Source organism: Helianthus annuus, chromosome 3 (genome assembly GCF_002127325.2).
Source record: "Helianthus annuus cultivar XRQ/B chromosome 3, HanXRQr2.0-SUNRISE, whole genome shotgun sequence".
Classification (NCBI taxonomy): domain Eukaryota; kingdom Viridiplantae; phylum Streptophyta; class Magnoliopsida; order Asterales; family Asteraceae; genus Helianthus; species Helianthus annuus.
The window spans coordinates 58,936,301-58,951,971 of record NC_035435.2 but is presented as its reverse complement, the minus strand read 5'-3'; the positions used below and the strand labels follow the sequence as shown (position 1 = coordinate 58,951,971).

Here is a 15,671-nt window from a genome sequence, read left to right as displayed (position 1 = left end):
AAGAGCATCCTCACAAACGGCAGCATCCTTGAAGGTATCATCATTCTTCACTTGCCAAGCAGGCACATAAACACCTTCAGGGTCCAACCCTTCAGCGTCCCTGCTTGAAGATTCCTGAACAGGAACAACCTTCCTGCCTCAAACCTTTCAAGCCTCCAAGCAACGAACCCTTGAAGCCTTTAAAAGACATGCATAAAAGTCAGAAGTCTTTGAGCATACTACCCCAAAAACCTCTGACTTGGGGGGCTGACGACGGGGGTAGCCCAATCAATCGGCCAAAATAACCATGAGCGGCTACGATATTATAAGTTTCTTCCTATAAACAAAATGATTAATATGCAAAGAGCTTAAAAGGTTGAAAGGTTCATCGGATGAAAAGCTGTAAAATGAGGAAATCGAGAAACAGTAATCAGTCATGTCTAGAAACTCGTCCCACCAACTCATGCTCACCAACTCACAAAGTCAGAGCAGGTCTGCACAAGCACACTCTATTAACCAGGGGTCCAAAGCCTTCAACCCCAAAAGGGGAAACCCTCCATTTGCAAACAGGTTTAGCTAGTATAGTTTATGCTATTTCAGGAGATGTCTTCCACTATAAGAAGACAGCTCATGTACACTTCTAAGACATTCCGAAAAGGCAGAGATTCCTTAATCTCTAGTCATTCAAAGAGTTCTTTGTCACCTCCAAACAACTCTTCATCACTTTCATTCTATTTGCTCTCTTTTCTGGATTCGAGCTGGCCTCGGAGAAAGAACCTCAAAGCAAATAACAAGAACATACTAGCGAACCTCCTTCCACGTTTTGCAAACGTGGGGGGACCCCGCGACCTGCGTTAGGCAAAACTGAACCCTTCAGCCCTTTTGCCTAACCAACTTAGCTACCATCCTTGGTCCAGTGTTTGTTGCATCAACACAAACCAAAACCATGATTCAGTTTTGCTTTTCAAACAATTTAATTAATTTTAGTTTATGGAAATTAAAACCTTTACTAATAATTAGTGTCGATTTACCAATGATTTAACACGAAAACAATAACTATAAACACCTTCACTTTTACTGGGCTGGTACCATAACATGTAAGCCCAACAAACTTGCAAAAGTTGGACCATCATGCAAAGCTCCGAACCTGTATAAACCATAAGTCCATAAATAAAGGGAAAGAGGTTTGTTGAAGGAATAGGAAAAAAATTACGACAGAGTAAACTCGATCTTCTAGATCGTCGTTCTTCGAGCGTTTCAACCGGTAAGTTTTAACTTTCAGTTTCTTTGATAAAATCAAATGTATAAAACATGTAGAAGTTGTATTAAATTTAATCGTACAATGCATATCTTCACAAATTCGATCATCTGCGGTTTGTTTTATAATTTGTGTTTCAATATTGCAATAATAATAACGATTTGATTATGCGTGGAGTCTTTTTTTTTTTTTTTTTTTTTTTTTTTTTTTTTGCCCAGAAGAACTTTCATGACCCTTTTCTTCGTGCTTCTTGAACGGATATTTCCGATTGTCTGACTTAGTCGATGATAAACACATAATTTTCAGACACGAATTTGTAGAAATTAGCGATCTAATTTACAGGGACGAAGATCGATTGAAGGGGAACGCAGGATGTTGATGATGACGTTTTGGGGTTAGCCAAAATTAATTTGTGTAATTTAACACAAATCTATGGAAGATAATTGAAGAAATTGACGATTTTGGGAGCCCTTTTTTTATGTCATTGGTGATATTGATTACGGTTGAAGCGGAGGCACGTTTAAAAATTGTGAATGTGAATTACATATGTTTGATAAAGGCAGGTTGGTTGGGTATATAATTATGTTGTTTTTTAAGTTTACTGAGGAGAAACGTCTATCCATTGGAGAAGAGATGTACCAGTTCAGGAGAAAGGTGTATCCATTCGAGGAAAAGATGTACCGGTTTGGATGAGGTGCATGTAATGGATATTAGAATTCTAGAGATTTTTTTTAAAACGTCGGTTGAATGTAGGAGGTGCCCGTATTTAATATAAATATAAATTGAAAGGGTGTGAGTAAAATAAACTAAAGGATGTAACTTTTAAACAAAATGAAACATAACCCAAGTTACTAATTGTATAAGGGTATAATGTTGCAAGTTATGTTCTTTAGCGTTAACTCAGTTAAATTTTTTAGTAAAGTCAGATCACACAAGGATAGTTTAATCTTTTTACCCATTACATAACCCTACAAAAAGTAACTTGGGGTGCCTTAGAGTAAGTCAAAAGTTGTGTCTCTTTACATCACACCCTTTAATAATACCTTTGGTTTAATAAACACATAACCCAAACCAACATGTCCCAATATACACATCCCTTAAATATTACCTCCCAAACCAACATGTCCCAATATACACACCCCTTGAATAATACATTACTTAGGATAACTCAAAAGTTGTATCTTTTTACATCACACCGTTAACTAATATTTTTTCCTTAATAAACACATAATCCAAACCAACATATCCCAATATACACACCCCTTAAATATTATTTAGGTTGCGTCAACTGCACATCGCATTGCTTCATTCAAAAGGCACCAAATCACCCATAATAGACACCGATTCATTCATTTATGTATAATTATACAAAAAAGTAACTTGCTCTTCAAAGTTATAACTAAAACGACGTTCCGTTCGAAAAGAAAAGTTAATCAACCATCTTATGAATTGGTGTGTTGATTCATCGCATCGTTTCATGACATATAACCATATATATTCATAAATAAAATAGCCACATCATCGTTGTTTTAATTGAACGCTTCCACTTCTCTATTTCAAACCAAATCCCTTTCTTCAATCTTCATTCTTAAATCAAAACCAAACGACCATTCATTTACGTTCGCATCATCAAAGCTAAACATTTTTTTCATGATTTAACTTTATCATTTAGAAATTCTTCTTGAATAGCTTTTTTTATTGACTCCGTACACCAAACAATCTTTTTTTTCCATGTTTGTGATTATTCTTTTTATCTGCAAATACATAAGGATATTGGGTAAACATTTGTAAGAGTTTAACTTTTTTACTTTGTCATACGCGTTTTGTATGTTTGCCTGTATTTTTTCTTCTTGAATCGTGACATCAAGATCTGTTTGTCATATGCAATTTATAGTGATTGATTATTTGATTACAGATACAATTTCAAATTTGCATGTGCTTACAATCAAACGAAAATGATGAATTTCAATTGGTGTATATAATGTACAAAGATATGTAGTCATTAGACACAAAGAACATGTATTATGTATATTATACGCGATTGTATAGCAAAGTTTAAAGAGAGAAGCATTTGTGTTTTTTTTTTGAGAGATGAAGGAAGGTTATTCTTGGGTTGGTATTTCTGTTATTGTTATTAAAATGTTCATAATTATAGGAAATATTAAATTTAGGTTTCATTGTATCATCTATTTTTTTTCAAATCCTAGACAGAGTTTTGTGGTTTCCTTTGAAGGTTTCTATGGTGGTTTGACAAAGGAAGAGTTGTGACAGTTCCGGTAGTAATTGATAACGGTGGCATAGTCTGCAGAAGACCGGTGGTGAGGACGGTGGTGATTTCCCCTCGATTGGGCACCACACCACTCTAAATGGAACGGGCAACTGCCGCTGGTATTCTCAATAGATAACATGCGTAGATAGATCGGCTAGGGAGAGAGGGGTGGCGGATGATGGCGTGAACTCACACCGACTATTCTTTTCCGGTGGAATCAACAGTTTCAATGGGGGTAGGGTCACGGTGTCCCTCTGGTGCGTCGCCTCTATACACTGTGCCCGACCCCCGATATTCTAACCACCGATATTCTAACCACATATTTTGATGCATATATGTTTAATCGCATATTTTTAATCGCCGTCATCCAAAAATTATGTATACCACATTTACGACACATATATTCTAACCTAATGTATACAAAAAAAACGCCCACCAACGCTATTTACACACCCGTGGTAACTGTATAAATTGTAACAATTTTGGCATACACGCATCAAAACTTCCCGCTGCAACGCGCGGGTTGGCGTCAACTCGTTTAGTAAAAAATAAAACAAAAATAAATGTAAAAAACTAATATAATATATAAACATACATATTTATTTATATAATAATGTATATACATCTATCTAAAAAAACAAATACCCCATTCTCTCTCTACCCCTATGTCTCTCCCTCTATTCTATCTCTCTCTACACCACTCTCCACCACCGACAATCACCACTCTCAACCTCCACCGCTACCACCGAACCTCCATCGTCACCAAAACAACCACCCTTAACCTCACCACCAAACCTCCTCTACCGCCACCAACAACCACCACTCTTAATATCACCACCAAATTGCCACTAACAACCACCAACCTCTACCATTGTCACCAACAACCACCACTCTCAACATCACCACCAACCCGCCACTAACAACCACCAACCTCCACCACTGGCAACAACAACCGCCATGCCATCACTGCCATCGACAACCCTACCGACGACCACCTGAAACAAACACCATCACTTTTCATAAAATAAACAACCTGAAATCTGAGCACCACACCTCGGGTTAATTTGTTTATACAAGTAGTGGATGACGGTACGAAGCCGGTCAGATTGGGGAGTTTTGGAAAGGGTGTTGAGGGGTATTCAAATTTCAGATCTTTTGTGGTTTCGATCAGATTGGGGGTTTTGAATGGTTCCTTCTGGTACATCTTCTTGTTCGGCCATGTATGCCTTCTAAATTCTTAGATTAGTGGTTTTGAATGGATCCTTCTGGTCGATCCAATTGAAGAGGGTAGTTGAAGTCCAGAGAGAGAGAGAGAGAGAGGAAAGAGAGAAGGGATGGATAAAATGATATAAGTTATATATATTTTTCATTTTTTACACAATAGTCCTTAGATATCTATACATAACAAATAAAAACAAACTTTAGCCACTTGGCGTTCACTTAGACTATTAGGTGTCACGTGACAACCTCTTAATACATTGTTATTATGTTTAGGAGGGAAAACACAAGGGTTTGATCACAACATATGGTTTAAAGTTTGCTCATTGAATCTTGAATATATATTTAAATCTTTCCTTAATTATGAACTAAAATTTGATGTTAAATTGGTAATAGTCTCATTAACATTAAAGGCAAATATAATAACTAATTTTTTTGATTAATTATCAATTGGATTGAAATTAAAAAATTTGTAGTAAACGGTTTTGACTCGAATTCAAATTCAAGTTCTGTAGTTAATCATTTCCTTATTACAAAATTTGATTTAAAATATGTAAGTGTGTCATTAAGATTAAAAACAAATATAATATTTATATCTTTCCTAACTTATCAAATAATTATAACTTTTTAATGAAATTGTATATAGTAGGAAAGCATTTTTGAGTTTAATTTAAATTTAAATTCAATAACTAATAACAAGTTTATACCAAATTTGATTTAACTAAATAAGTTTAAACCAATTTTGATTTAATAAGCATAATCATCTCATTAACATTAAAATCAAAATTAGTAATGGAACATTTCTTTCATTTTAAATTTTATGTAAACATTTCATTCAACACTTTTAAATAATATAATTTATTGTGAGAACATTCGTGTAATACACGGGACTTAAACTAATAAATTATATTTAACTAAAACACATAACAATATTTAACTAAAACAATTAACTGAGTTAGCGTTAAAAGACATAACGTGCAACATTTTAAAACATTAAGTACAAAACTTATCAATTTTAAAGACAAAGGACACCGCCTGAAAAAATGGTATAAAGATAATTTGCAATTCACTCTTAAATAAATAAATAAATAAGTAAATAAATAATAAATTAATGATGTTTGGTACGACAAGAGAGATGGGTAGTACTGAGTTTTGGTACAACGGGTCGACGAAGGGAGATGAGGTACGAGTGCCGAGATAGAAGGGGTGGTTGTGGCGGCAGTGGTGGTGGTGGTGACGGAGGTGGAGGTGGAGAAGAGAAAATGATATAAGAGAAAATGTGTGTATACAATGGCGTAACTTGAACGAAAACTCAGTGGGGGCTAGACTCTTAAAATACAAATCGATGGGGGCCGAACTCTTAAAAAATCCAATATTTTACACTACAAAAATGTAGAAATTTTTGGTAAAATTATCACTACGAGCGAAAAATCGGTGGGGGTCGGGCTACCCCTGGCCTTAATAAAGCTTCACCAATGTGTATATATATAAAATTATAAATTTGCGTGTATATGTATATATAGGGTAGGGATATGGTAAAAAGTGTTTAAAATGTGAGAAGGGTAAGAAATATTTTAAACCATTGGATATTTGATCTAATGGTTGAGATCAATAGGGTATAAAACTGTAAATTGTGTTTTAATTAGAGGGACCTTATGTAACATTGAAGGGCAATAGTGTCTTTTCCAATGTTTCAAATATGGTAACCGTATCCTACACAACCAAAAACACCTACATTCACTCCTTTTTCCTTAAATATCGGAATTAATGACCAAGATCTAAATCGGAAGCCTCTTTGTTTTATATAAGATTCAAGGCGTGGTGTTTTACGTTTAGAAGAACTGTAATCAGATTCGTGGCGTGGTGTTTTAAACATCTGGATAAATTGACTATGATTCAAGTCATGGTGTTTTATCTGGAATCCAGAAAACATTGTATTGTGATTACATCCATGGTGTTTTAACATCTGGACAATCAATACAAAACATTCCCAGATTTTAAAACACCATGACTATGATTCAACTCATGGTGTTTTATCTGGAGATATTGTTCATGGCGTGGTGTTTTAAACATCTGGAGACATTGTTCATGGCGTGGTGTTTTAAACATCTGAAGACATTGACTCTGATTCAAGTCATGGTGTTTTATCTGGAATCCAAAAAACATTGTAATATATGATTAAAAGATGTTGTGATTAAAAAATGATGAAGAAGATAAAACAATCAGATGTATAAAATCGTAAAAACAAATATGTTTCCTAAAATTTCTCCTAAAATAGTTAACACATGATCTCATTTTCGTAAAAACAAATATGTTTCCTAAAATTTCTCCTAAAATAGTTAACACATGATCTCATTTCCTTTAATTGACTTTAACTACTATTAGGAGTAAATTACATTATTACCCTTATTCATTAATATAATTGATGGACACGTGCCAACACCAGATTATTTCTTACACTTCTCACACTTTGGACACTTTTTACAGGATCCTCTACCTGTATATATATTATGAATATTTTTTTATTTTTTATTTTGTAGGTAAAAAAGAAAACTTAAAAAATAAGTGTGTATATACAAATTTCTGTGTGTATGTATGTATATATATTATATTTATAATTACTTTTTTATTTTTTATTTAAAGATAAAAAAATAAAAAAATAAAAGAATAAATGGGTATATTGCCCCTAAGGTTTGGGAATTGCCAAAAACGTTCACGACTTAACAATGCATTTTTACCGAGTTAATAATTGGATGGAAATGATAACAAAAATGAAACCTTAGGGACCCAAATACAAAAAACTTCATTTTCTGAACTGAAATGGCAAAAGTGACCTAAACTCAAGGACCATTTTGGCATTTTACTCTTTTATAACATCAGAATATATTTTCAACCCTCCTAACTTCAACATGGCCCTTCAACCCTCCTAACATCAAAAAGTTTCAGAACCGCAATCACTGAACCCTTTGTTGACCCTCCTAACCCAATCATGGATCTTCAACAACCGACCATTTTGTGATCTCTAACTAGGTCATTTCATGTTTACTTTGTTTCTTATTTAGTTTAAATGTTATATATAAAAAAATAAATGGTTGAATAATGATTGGGGACTTATTCAATTGCATGTGTGTTATTAGAAGAAGGCAATGTAGCCCGCCTATTGACGTAACGCTGAAGTGAAGCTGAGGCGACGCAATAGAACCCACAGAGGGTTGATTCCACACCATATGCCTTATATTTATGTTTCTCACTTATACAATGAGTGAAGGAAATTTTATTAGTTAAATCACAGTTTTGCTACCCCACTAATCATAGCCATTGGACAAAAAAAAAATCATGTTTTCTTAGCAAGCTAAATGATTGATTGGTCCCTTTGGCTTGTAATTTTTGCAGAGTTGGTTATCAGACTTCAATAATTTCATAAGTGATCTAATTGATTGCAATTTTTAAATTTGGGTGATCCTTATCACTAACTTACATTAGATTTCTTAGTTAAGTGTATGTAAAATATTTATTTTATCCTTAAGATTAAAGATAAAACATTAAAAAAGTAAAATAAAACAGATGGGCCCACCCTCATCTTCTTCCCCTCTTTCTCTCTCAAAAACCCTTCCACCTCCAACAATGAACGTCGTGAGACAGTTCGGTCCATATCCGGTGTGGGCGTTAGAGCATTGAGAGGACCTTTCCCTAGTACGAGAGGAACGGGAAGGACGCACCTCTGGTGTACCAGTTATCGTGCCCACGGTAAACGCTGGGTAGCCAAGTGCGGAGCGGATAACTGCTGAAAGCATCTAACTAGTAAGCCCACCCCAAGATGAGTGCTCTCCTATTCCAACTTCCCCAGAGCCTCCGGTAGCACAGCCGAGACAGCGACGGGTTCTCTGCCCCTGCGGGGATGGAGCGACAGAAGTTTTGAGAATTCAAGAGAAGGTCACGGCGAGACGAGCCGTTTATCATTACGATAGGTGTCAAGTGGAAGTGCAGTGATGTATGCAGCTGAGGCATCCTAACAGACCGGTAGACTTGAACCTTGTTCCTACATGACCCGATCAATTCGATCGGGCACTCGCCATCTATTTTCATTGTTCAACTCTTTAACAACACGAAAAAACCATTGTTCAACTCTTTGACAACATGAAAAACCAAAAGCTCTGCCCTCCCACCTACACCGTCACCACCACCATTCCTATTCCCAGCCATCACCACCAGTCCAGCACCTACCTGATCTGGAGAAAATGGCGGTGACGAACATTGGTTAATGATATTGCCCCTTATTCTCATTTTATCCCAATTTCACTTATTGCTCACAAATTTCAGTAGGTTCTAACCTCAATCTCATCTATGTTTTTGTTAGGGGGGGGGGGGAGAAGATGAGGGGTTGGCCCATCCATTAACCTCGAGGGTAAAATAGACATTTTACATATACTTAACTGAGAAATTGTAACACCCGAAAAATTTTCATCCAATTATGTGACGACACGTGTCTAGTCCTCCAACTAATCCCGACTATGTGGAAGGAGGAACCTCTAATTATTCCCGACTATGTGGAAGGAGGAAGGACCCACACTATACGTTCATTGAAACGTGTCCCCTATCTCCTACTGATCCCGACACTAGGAAGGAGAGGGAATATTATTATACGTTGATTAAAACGTGTCCTGAATTCTCCGGCTAATCCCAACTAAGTGGAAGGAGAGGAACTAAAAATCCCAAATGGGAAAAGAATCAAATTCCAAGGACTAAAAATATAAAAATCTCAAACTTTGTTCCTGGAGGTCCCTTGCAGACCGTAAGGCTTAGCCCATATGGTCCGTAAGGGAGTTTAAATATTTTTGAGCGCCTGAGGTCCTTACGGACCGTAAGTGTGACAGTGACAGTTAAATGGCAGCTGGCCTGCCTAGGTTGCCAAGTTGCCACCTGTTGATGCATTTATTGTGTATCGCCTTCGTCAATCCGAGTCGTAGTGAGAAGCCGGAAGGAATCAAGCGCATAATGTCATATTTAGTTAGAAATGGCAAGGTGGCAAACTTGTAATTAATGAGAACTTTCATTAAGTTGCCTTGACCATATAAATAGGAGGTTATGTCATGATTTTAGTTAGACTTTAGAGAAGTTCTTGAAAGAGTTTAGGAGGAGACTTGGAGGAGAAGACTTTCTAGAGAGAGAAAGTAGAGAGAGAAAGTTGTATATTTGTGATTCTTGTACCGTACACGTCAAATTTAGCAATGGAATCACATTAGTAGTACGTTATCGTGTGTTCGGTCACGTTCGTTCACTGATTCCGCACGTGAAACGTTCGTTACGCAATCGAACGGTCGAAAAACCGATCCTACACCACCTACCTTTGATCTTTTCCACTAATCACCTCCATTAAACACCTGGAAGGACACTAAGCATGTCCACAACACCTGGTGGGACACTTGGTATGAATTGGTGGATTCTTGATTAATATAAATAGGTGATCAAGTTCACTCTTTGAACTTGCACCTTTCATTTTTCTTCCTCTCTTCTTTGGAGCTGCTCTTAATCATTTGAAGCCTCCTCCCTGAAGTTCTAAGCTTTCCTTGAACACAAGTAAGTGTTCTCTTTCAGTTCTTTTCCATTCCTAGGCTAGTTAAAAGCCGAAAGTGAAGCAAATTGACTTTTGCTTTGACTTTCGTTTATGACCATTATGGTCAAGCCAAAGTTCGAATCAAACATGGCTACGTGATCGTAGTAATGAAGGTATTAATCCCCTGTGATTATACCCTCTAAAGATCATGTTTAGTAGGCGAAATGACGAGTCAAACATGTATACAATAAAAAGTCAAAACGCCGATTTTTGCAAATTACGACGAATGATCTTTTAAGTATCTAAGCTATAAGTTTTGACATTATAACAGCTTATATAACATTAAAAAATTTATTTTGACATGTTTAACTCGTCATATTCAGTTTAGAACCTCATTCTATGTCAAAAGTCAAACAGTCTGACTTCTGCTTTGACTTTTGATTCCGACCTGTTTGGTTAATGTTAAGACATGTTTTAGAATTTGTTTTGAGACTATATTATTGTTTAGTATAACTCTCTGAAGTTATACCACATGGTCATTCAGTTTGATGGGTTAATTGACAAGTCTTGATAATATTGTTAAATGACCACAATGCCCTTATGTGGTCGTAATAGCTAATTAAACGGTTTTAATCTAAACCAAGCTACAATATAACTTTGGAATAGAATATACATCAACTAAAAATATGTTTTTAATACTTTGACTTGTCATAGACCCATCTAATCTTCTGAACCCGCTTATACGCGCATAACTAGTTATACGAACCTAGTTCGTATAATTTAGGCGTAACGGGTCTAATTACTTCAAAATAGAATGTTAGGTTAATTTACCTTTATCCAAAGAGTCATTGGACTCGGATAGGCATAAACCACATTTATTTCGGTCTACGCTTAATCTAGCGAAACTAAATATATTCTTAAGTAACGGGTCATGTATAAAAGGAACTAACCTATGACCCGTATACATTCTAACAGATAACTAGTTCTGTTCATTGTGGACTATAGAACCCCCCCAGATAATCGAACTTAGGTCAATAATACTTTTACTTGCGGCTTTTGCTAAGTTATAATCGTATTTTCTTGGAAGCTAGCAAAAGGTAAATATTCTTAACTTATTTTGTTTTAAAACTTGGGGTATGGCGAATATACCACTTGGAGCGGGTATTATATAAATGAGCCATATGATTGCTTATAAATATAAGAACTTGGTTTAGTCCGTAATGCTTGATAACTGAAACAACTAGGGGTTAATTGTCACACCCCAACCGATGGCAGAAACATCAGAGTGAGACGAAAACAAGATTGTTCGAGACATCATAACACTAAATGTGAAAATATTTAGTTAATTCAAATTGCATAAATACTAAATGAAATACATTGTTCAAAACCAAATACATCAAGTAACAAATAACATCATGAAACCAAATATAAGTTTGTATTTAAGGTGAGTATCTAAGTCCACCCTAAATAGTTTCTTCGTGTCATCAACTAGCGACCTGCAACATGTATTAAAATATGATCAACAAAAAGTTGGCGAGTATGCAAGTTTGATAACATAATAATAATAATAATAATAATAATAATAATAATAATAATAATAATAATAATAAGAGTTTACTCATATCCAACATGATAAATGTATATCCTGTTACTAACATACTACACAAGTGTAAGCTATATGTCAAACCAGAGTTTAACACAATCGTGATTACCAAACATCGTCGAAACGAAGATGGTGTAACATAGTTTACTTAACAATACCACTAGAATACGGGCGGGACGGTAGTCCTATAGCGCTATAATTGTTAACTTAGGCTTGCAAAGTTAAAGAGCATATAGACACAAGTATACATAGCATGCGAGATTAACTAGAATACAACAAGTCTCATGTTAAAAGTGGATAGAGTGTGATTTTGTAGCAAGTTTAATAGTGATTGTGTGTTTTTGTATAGTTGTACGTGTTGCACCCAAAGTGTATAAAATTAAAATGGGATCGAGTATACTCACGGTTTTACATAGTTTCCACTAAACCGAGAGCGGAATGGATGAGGGTTGGTACACCGTGATTACCCTACAATGGGTAAACGAAGGTGTCAGTATTCTGATGTGATGGAGCGTTCGGGTCAGAATTTAAAACACGGAAAATACGAAATAAATCAAGTTACTAGACCCTTCGTGTGAAGGGAAGTCTGTTCGTGCGGAGGGAATACTCCCTTCGTGCGAATGGGAAGCCATTCGTGCGACTGGTCCAGTTGTGCGAAGGTTTCGTGCGTGAAATTTAATTGTAAACTGATTAATCGTTGTACATTAATAATTGTTGCCAACAGAAGGTAAAACAATTGATGAAATATTCAATCAGTCAAACGTGGTAGTGGAACTAGGTTGGAAAGCCAAGGCTCCCACAGTTCACACTTCTGTCATGACTCAGATTCATCCATGTTGAAGATGGTGAACCCAAGATGACTTCAACATTTGTAGTACTGGTGAACTTGGATCGAACAGAGAAGAAATAAAATACGTAAACACAGGAAACAGTCCCTTCGTGCGAAGGGCATGTTCCCTTCATGCGAGTGGCGTAAGTTTGTCCAAAAAAAAAACAGTTTAACTCATTCGAAACAAATCATTTCTTGATGAATATTAACCCTAACGCAAACCCACAACTATGAATTGAGTTGTGAGCCTGGTGGGTACCAGATTCAACCAAGTTTGGTAACAGAAATAAAACAAAATCAAAGTTCGTAAATCTTAGTTTGAATCTCATAAGTGGTGAGGCTTCACCAGCAGTTTACCATGGCAAACTCATGAAAACCATCCAAGATATGTCTTCAAACAAGATGATTTGTATAAAAGTTTAAAGAAATGAAATGAAATGACAAGGAAATAATTACTGAAAGCTTCTGTTCGCAAGAGAGAGTTTCAGAGCGTCTGAGAGTGTCTTGGGCGACTGGGGAGGTGAAATGAGTGGGGTTAGGCACTTATTTATAGGCTAGGAAGTGACTTAGAACGAATGGGGATTTTGGGCGAAGGGGCCTTGGAGCGATTGGCCATTCGCACGAAGGGAAAGGTCCCTTCGTTCGAAGGGGTCTTGTCCCTTTCCCCGAAGGTTCAAGTTTGGTTATTTCGTGTATTTTAACCGATTTTAAGTGTAACGAGCATAATTGTGTATTGTACCAGTAATAAACATGTATAATGGTGTTTAAAAAATTGATTTTGAGTATGAAAATGTAAACAAGTCTAAAATGTACAACATAATTGTGAATAAAATACTTGAATTTCATCATGATCAATAGTCTCGGTTACAAAGTTGAAAAGAAATAGGATACAACACAAATACAAGTTTCCAAAAAATAGAATTACAACAATACTTTCTAAATGAAGAAAGTATAGAAATGCGAAGCGTTACATTAATAGTGCCGTGTCTGGGCATCTCGACTTATGAACTATTATGGCCATACAAAATAACGTGTTGGGGTAGGCATACAGACTGTAAGACGCGTTATTCAACTTTGGTGTGTACTTTAATCATTATAACACTGAAAATGACCGGCTCTGATCTTTGGTTCCCATTGTATGACAAGTATGTAAATCTGGTGACAAGATAAAATCCCAAGAAATATTAAATGATTACCTACGGGTTTTCTCTATGTATAAAACTCTTTTTGAAAAACTATTTTGAAAACGAGTCAGTTAATTGTATTTACCAGCGAAAGCTGACGTATTTTCAAAAGATTGAACCGTAGGTACGAACCTTGATGTTAGGTTGGGAATCCAGGTCGGCTATGATAAAGGCTATGGAATTTGCAACTCCTCAGTTTAAGGCCTCTGATGTCTAAAGCTCTTTTTATTAGATCCCGCCCGTGGGCTTGTATTTGAATGTTTTATATAAATTTTATATCTATATTTAATCTTTTATTAAATGAATATTTTTACTCTTTACTTCTGCTGCATTATAACTTGTGATACTGTTATCCAATCGTCACACTTAAACCCTACCCTTCCGGGTATCAGAGCTACAATTTGAGTGAGTTAGACACTAGTCTTTTGTGTCTAGTCTCAAATATCACAATTGTAGATTCCTTAAGAAACTCCGAGTCTACACCCGGATATAAGACTACTCTTATCTGTATATATATATACACATATATATATATATAGTTATTGATTTTATAAATATTTTACAAATGCCGCAGAGACGCCGTAGATGAGGCAAAGGACCTGTTGATACACTTTGTGTGGACGCGACTCGGTTCGGTTCGACTCGGTTAGGTTTGGCTCAAGATCGACGTCGCGACATTCCTCCGTCGTGCGACCTAGAGTTCGACACGCGAAGCATGAATAGCCGCGAACCTTCCCGGCGCCACATCACCATGACATCACCATGTTGATGTCATGATGGTGACATGTGAAGACTTTTCATGTGAAGACTACACGTAAACGTGAATTCATGAGTTGTGAAACTGTTAATATTATTTGCTATTTCTTTTCGGTTGTCTGCATATTGCAGCTCCTCCACGAAGAACTGATTACTCATGTGCCGAGATCCATTATCACGAAGAACATTCTTCGTTGATAACACATTATGGCGAAGAACCCAGTCAAGTGGCGAAGAACTGTGTCACGAAGAACCCAGGTTCTTCGTGGTCTCTAAGGTATTTCGTCAACATGTTTCGCCGCTGCAGGTCCTTCGTCGACCTGCATTATATGTATACACAGCAGACTAAAGGAAAACAAGAGACACCAGATAACAGAGAAAACTGAGAGAGTTTAGTGTGAGAGCTTTATATTGTATAATCTTGTAACCCGAACTCTGCTGATATACAAGTGTGAGACTAGAGAGAAAACACATTGTATGAACACACACACACACACTAAGAGTTTACAGAGATTGTAAACACTGTTTTGTAACGGATACGTATTAATACATCGAGTGTTAATCGTTGAATCGTGTTTGTGTATTTCGTGTTCTAACTTGGTTTAGCAACCCGTTTGGATTCCGCACTCTCAGGTTCGTCGGAAAACAGGGAATAGGTTATACTTGATCCTCCGGGTGGACCTACAATTGGTATCAGAGCATTGGCTCTTTTCCTTGTTAAAACCAAGTTTCGATCTTGTGTTTTGGTAGATTCTCATGTGTTTTTCTTGAAATGTTCTTGAGTTTGAAAAACATATTTTTCTGGAAAAACAGTTGAAAATCTTTGAAAAATAGTGTTCTTTTTGCTGTTAGTTCATACAAAACTTTGTTATATCTCATTCATACATGTTAAGTTAAGGTTTTTATTGAAGTTTCTTGCAAAATTTGTGTTCGGAAATTATTCCAGTGATTATGTTTGGCCAGAAAACTCATAAAGTTCATATAGTTCATCTGAGTTCTTAAGTCATCGTTGTAATTTCTG

At 36.1% G+C, this 15,671-nt stretch overlaps 1 long non-coding RNA gene across 1 annotated transcript; it reads left to right on the top strand.

Moving 5' to 3' along the window:
* The first annotated feature begins 1,101 nt into the window (after nt 1-1,101).
* On the top strand, nt 1,102-2,043 carry LOC110927832. The gene is made up of 2 exons (XR_004889106.1): nt 1,102-1,243; nt 1,456-2,043. It is a non-coding gene; the product is annotated as an uncharacterized LOC110927832 (long non-coding RNA).
* The last annotated feature ends 13,628 nt before the right edge of the window (nt 2,044-15,671 follow it).